At 37.6% G+C, this 6,577-nt stretch overlaps 1 long non-coding RNA gene across 1 annotated transcript; it reads left to right on the forward strand.

Annotated features, from left to right (window-relative positions):
- Positions 1-890: 890 nt before the first annotated feature.
- On the forward strand, positions 891-3,114 carry LOC139906107 (uncharacterized). The gene is made up of 2 exons (XR_011781368.1): positions 891-1,015; positions 1,310-3,114. It is a non-coding gene; the product is annotated as an uncharacterized lncRNA (long non-coding RNA).
- Positions 3,115-6,577: the final 3,463 nt, after the last annotated feature.

A 6,577-nucleotide genomic window follows, 5' to 3' on the forward strand; every position in this document is an offset into this window, starting at 1 on the left:
AGGGATCCATCATCATTAAGCTTTGGGGTGTCTCCAAGCAGGGGCATGAGCCGTAAGTGCTTGTAGGGAGACAGGTAAGTAAGATTGCCACGGAAAATCTTTGATTGATCCCAAAGGTAGAGAAAAGAATTTGTCCTGGGCGTTGGTATGTAAGTCCTCTTCCATGAAGTAATTCATCCGCAACCTATGTAGAATCCGGAGAGAGTAAGACTTCAAATGAAAATTAGAGGAGGTATGAAATTATAAGTAGAAATTATATTGCATCGCCAGTAAATGGTGGCCAAGATAGCCAAATCCATAGGCGTGGGCGTGCATAGTAGGAGGAGGGGGAAAGGGATAGGATAGGAATAATGGGGTAAATAGGGTATAGACCTAGAATTCAATAGAATGAAAATAATGTATAACTATTGAGTCTGTGGTCAAGTATGTGAATTAATTCGAAGAACAGGTGTCCAAGACTCTAATGGGGAACCATTCGGAATTAGAAAAATATGTTCTTAGAAAATATCAAGAAGTAGGAAGAACGAATAGTAGGTATAAAGAGTGAATAATTATATAATAATAATATTTACAAAACGAAACATACTATTTATAATATCACGTTATTCATGAAACTCCAAGCAGAAATACAAAAAAGGATTGCATTAATGCATATGTGGAGGCAGGTATTCAGGTATCCTTTCTCACTTCACAATCAAACAAATCACAAAACAGTGATGTACTGAAAAGAGGAGAAAAGGAAAGAAATGGAACATAATATATATATTTACAAGGTAAACAAATAAGTGCATTCCTGTATCTCCAATCATAAACACGGAAGAAGGTAGTGTTAGTACTTAAGGGGAGAAAAGGTATTCAAGTATCACCAAGCAGAAACATGGAAAAGGTTAATGTTAATGCTCATAGGGAGGCAAGTAGGTAATTATATAATCATAATGTTTACATAACGAAACAAATTATATAATATTGAAGTATGCAGAACGATTATTATGAATCGTACAAAGATACAGTGTAGGTAGTAACATAGGAGAGGCTTATAGTCGGCTTCACTTGTTAATGTATGAAAAGCCTCAATAAGTATATATCTAACAAAAAGGCCAAGACCTAGAACTTCACTAGAAAGAAGTTATGTAGTTATAACTATTGAGTTTGCAATCAAGTGTGTGAATTAATTCGAGAAACAGTTGTCTAAACACTAATGGGGAACCATTCGGAATTAGAAGAATATGCTTCAAGAAAATATCACGAAGTATGAAGAATGATTTGTATGCAGGATGAATATTATGTATCGTGCAAAAATACATTGTAGATAATGACAAAGGAGAGGCGTATCATCAGCTTTACTAGTCAATGTATGAAGAGCCTTAGTAATGATGTTATTAACTAATAGGCTAAGACCTGGAACTCAATAGGATGAAATTATTCAATTATAGCTATTGGGCCTGTGGTCGGGTATGTGACTTAATTCGGAAAAACAGGTGCCTAAAACACTAATGGGGGTCCATTCGGAATTAGAAGAGTATGTTTTACGAAAATATCAAGAAGTATGAAGAGTGATTTATATCCAGGATGAATATTATGAAACGTACATAGTTACAATGTGTATGACGGGCCTTAGTAAGAATGTTTTTAACTAAAGGCTACGACCTAGAACTCAATAGGATGAACTTATGTATTTATAGCTATTGAGCCTGTGGTCAGGTATGTGACTTCATTCAAAAAACAGGTGCCTAAAACTCTAATGGGGAACCATTCGGAATTAGGAGAATATGTTCTAAGAAGATATCAAGAAGTATGAAGAATGTATTGTATGCAGGATGGATATTATGTATCATGCAAAAGTACAATGTATGTTAAGACAAAGGAGAGGCATATAGTCTGCTTCACTTGTCAACGTATGAAAGGCCTTATTAAGTATATAAATAAGTTTATATAGATAACTACAAGGCTAGGACCTGGAACACAATAGAATGAAATTATGATGTTATAACTATTGTTCCGGTGGTCCGGTATGAACGGGTAGTTAAATTTTGTTCCGTAAGATGTAAAACAGTGGTAAAAAGAAGGAAAAAAAAAACAAAAAACATTTTTACCTCTACCCGGATTCGAACGCAGGTTCCTTATGACAATTCTTACTTATAGTAATAAATGGAATGTGTCTGCCCGGGGGGTAGGATTGGTCGGGGGTTCTCGAAAATCACTTTTTCAGAATCAACATAAAATTCCAAAACTTTTGATACCATTTTCGGCCCTTTACGACCTGTTTGACCACCTCGATCCAACCGGTCGGGATTAAGACTCCTTGGAGTAGGATCAAAGGGGTATGTGAATGCAGAGAATTATGTAATTATGAAAAAGGGGTAAAATTTTAACCTCTTTCAGGCACTGTAGCTAGGTCCATGACCCTCCCAGGTAGTTGGTTATGGGGGATCAAATTACCCGTAGTAGTCATGTGGTTTGAATAAGGGGTAACAAGGGGTATGTTGTTATCAACCCAAAACACCCAAAAAACCCAAACACATTTTGGGTACCCAACATTATAATATTAAAGTATTTACTGAAGATTGTCTATCCAATGAGCCCACTCCCGTCCCTGAGCTCAAATTTTGAACATTAAGTATTAGTACTGCACTATACTCCAATTGTGAACCCTTTTGGAGTAGTGAGGTAACGTGCAGTAACTATATAACAAAAGAGGTTTCAAAAATATACCCCTGTGTGCCTGGAGGGCAGCAGGGGCATTCTGCAACGCAGGAGCTCAGTTAGGTTGTGACTGATTAAATAGACCAACCCAAGGCGCAGTACGCCTTCAAAAACTTTACTGACAGTTGCAGGGCAACTGATTCTCTATTAGTATGATAGAGAGTGAAAACCCTGGAGCAGTATTGGTCAATAGGCGGACCAAGGAGATGCTAAAAAAAGTAGCCTACTATAGATGATGACTATTCTTTGATTTAGCTAAGGCAGTTTCACGTCAACATAAGATAAGTACCAGTCAGCCCAGAGGAATAAAATTCTAATATAAGAATTCTCTCCCCCTAGGTGTGGTGGAACAAATCAAATGCTAACACTAGCCTTGTATGAAGAGAAAACGGACAGAGCAAAAAGCAAAAACCAACCACCTACAGAGTCAACATGAAAGCAAACATATAAAATAAATTATAATACTACTAACATATGACATGTAGTGTACCCTGGGGGACACGCCACTATCTGCAGATGGTGGCATTTTGCAAAAATTTTGACTGAAATTTTCTTGGAGGTATGTAGAGCTGGGCAAAAGGGAACAAAACCCCTGGCTCTTAGTTTATTTTATAATGACTGAAAGTTGATACAGAATCATTAATATAAACATGAGTATGACTTGTCGAGCACTATACTAGGAGTAACACGGCTCCCCCCAAGTCAGGCAATAGCTTGAACGAGGGGTATTAACCAGTTAAACCCGGTATTAAGTACTTTATTGCTATGCTTTTAAGCCAAGCTGGCATTCACAAGCAGACAAGCAGTATGAAATAAGTGGTCTAGGTGGAAAGACACACCTTTATTGCTGTTAATCACGAAACCTCGACATGAGGAATACTATGGAGGATGTTGTGCAGCAATCGTTCCTTATCAAATCGGTTTGGCTTACTTTATGATACCGAAAAGAACAAAGGGAGTATGGACATAGATGTCATTGAACAACGATAAAAATTTCAACAACAATTTATAATGTCTGAAGTAAGTGAAGTTTTAATTTTAAATAAGCATATATTTCAAAGATATATTATTGGCTATTTAATGACACTTCTTATGAAAAAGAAAACAAACAAGGGAAGAATACTGGCTCAAGAAGAACACGAAACCTCCAATATTTTGATTTCAATTTCCCCCGGCAATCGCCAGGTGGCATTGTGGTCTGTGATATCTCTCGACCCCTACAACTTGATCAGGTGTAAAATATGATCGGATGAGGGTTATGGTAGGTAAATACTAAAGATGCTAATGGTTAAATTATAATTAGTCTTTTGTATTAGTATGAAGGGAATAATGACTTTATATACTTCGATATTGTAAACAGAAAGTAATATAATAATAGTCAGGTGAGAGGTGGGAGGAAAGATGAAGACGCACGTGACTTAGAAAAGAATTACTAAGGATGTGTGCAAAGTCTTTGTAGGAAAGGGGAGGGGGTGGGATAGAGACATGAAGAGTTAGAATAGGGGGATTTGGTAAGGGTAAGCCTAAAACACACGCCCACTAACCTTCAAAAATTCATTGGGTAGAATTTTGACACTTGTATTTTGACTTCCAAACGATCCAGCTGTGCTTTCGGAAGCTCCAGTGACGAATGGGAAGCGAAATGCCGATGATTGTCTTGAGAAGTTCCGAACCAGACAATCAAATCACTTATAACAGTCCCAGATTGTAGGGATCGAGAGCGATTTTACCAATGTCTTTAGCTCTGATGCCAGCTGTCGGGGAACACATTGGTAAAATTTGCTCTCGATCCCTACAATCTGGGACTGAAGGAGCATTTGTTTGTCTGGTTCAAAACTTCTCGGAACAATTACGGTCAGCATCATTGGAATACACGTCCTGCTCTACCCATGGTGAATATTGACTGATTGCAGTGAATAAGAAAGTTAATTTGGATTTGTGGGCCTGCGTTCTTACTATTCCAACATTATCTCGTCCACCTACCACCTTCTGTGATGTTCTTCTCCTACTCACCCTGCCGTTCATACGTCGTCCCTCTGTATTCAGCCTACAAAGGACCAGGTTGTATACTTATTATATTAGAGTGAAGGGTCGTAGTTCTTCTCTCTTTTCCTACCTACCTACTATCCTCTTCTTCCTACTTTATATAAAAGAGGTTAGGTGTTTATCTTACTTGTTGCGTTCTTCTCATAAAACATTGCATTTAGTTGCTTTATCTGAGTTGATATTTCCAACTTTTCCTATTTTTTTCATACGTACTTTTTGTTTTGTTTATTTTGCTATTCCCCTTTTCCTAGCAATTTGTATCAATATAAAACAATTGAGCTCCTTAAATGATCACGAGCATTGATTCCAATACATTGGGATGTCCCCTCTGTAAATTCAATGCAGAATGTAATCTAGGTCTGAGGCTACATATTAATGCAGCCCATCCCTCAGAATGGGAGGAGTACACCCATAGGCACTATGCTTAACTACTCCTCCTCATTGGGATATAATTTCATACAAAGCTCTTGCCTCAATGGAAAAATTCATCATTAGGGAACGCCCCCGTGAGGCCGAGCAAAGCATACATTCATGGTTATCACAATTGTTTATCATCCCCTGTGATGAAATAATGAAATTTACACCTACTGAAGAATATTACAATGTTCTCAAGATGACCCCAATACCATCCTTTAACACTGAGACTCGTGAATTCGTGTCCAGCCTAAGGGACATGGTCAAATGGAGGGAATATGAAATTGACTTAATAACAGAGACTGCTATCCAGTTTACACAGGACTTTCCTGATGAAACTAATGAGAATATGCATCTCTATGTTTGTAAAAGACTCCAATACAGGAGGAAGTGTTCTGTGATAATGAAATTACAGAAACCAAATACCATTGAGAAAATTAATTCGGCTCGTTCGTTATACACTAGGTGTTCTGAAACGAATGACTATACCGAATTAGTGGTTAAGTCGAATCCTACCCCCTCAGAAGGGGAGGTCATACCCTTGTCTCAGAGGGTGCCTATTCGTCTCATTGATTTGAATATCTCTGAATACACCCCTAGACAAATCATACATACCCCAAAGTCAGGATTTAACTATGTTCCATTTATTTTTCATGTTCCCCTGACATCATGGGACGTCAACATAAACTCATACAGATGAATGGACGACATACTCAACGAGGTCATCCCTCTATTCCTATGCCGTCCCAAGATTTGACAACCTTGTCATCTCCATCTCATACTCCTAAAACGGCCGGGCTCTTTGTAAATAAAGAAGGCCTTATGAATGCCGTAATACGGGCTCTTATGGACTTACCAACTGAAATTTACACCATAATATCAGCCCCGATGAATATACACTGTTTACCTATCTCCCTTAAGCATTACAGTTATCCTTTTCGTGATGCTGCTTTGAGATACCTAAATACAGTATGGCCTAGTGTGAGAAAGAAATATAACGCCTCACACACAAAAGCCTTCCTTAACATCTTAGTTTACCCTGTAAACCTACATTGCTTGCCCATATCTCTTAAGCATTACAACTATCCTTTTCGTGATGCTGTTCGGGCTACAAGGGAATACATTAAGGCCCAGAGGGAGATGCTGATTAAACTTAATGCCTCTCTCACTTAAGCCTCCTCTTACTTACATATTATATAATTTGTTTCGTTGTATAAATGTTATTATTATATAATTGAATACCCTAATATTATATAATTTGTTTCGTTTTGTAATTGTTATTATTACATAACTACTTTCTATTATATAATTACCTACTTGCCTCCCTATGAGTATTAACATTACCCTTTTTAATGTTTATGCTTGGTGATACCTGAATACCATATGGCCAATGGTTTACTGTTCCCATTGTGAT

This window comes from Lepeophtheirus salmonis, chromosome 8 (genome assembly GCF_016086655.4).
Source record: "Lepeophtheirus salmonis chromosome 8, UVic_Lsal_1.4, whole genome shotgun sequence".
Taxonomy (NCBI): domain Eukaryota; kingdom Metazoa; phylum Arthropoda; class Copepoda; order Siphonostomatoida; family Caligidae; genus Lepeophtheirus; species Lepeophtheirus salmonis.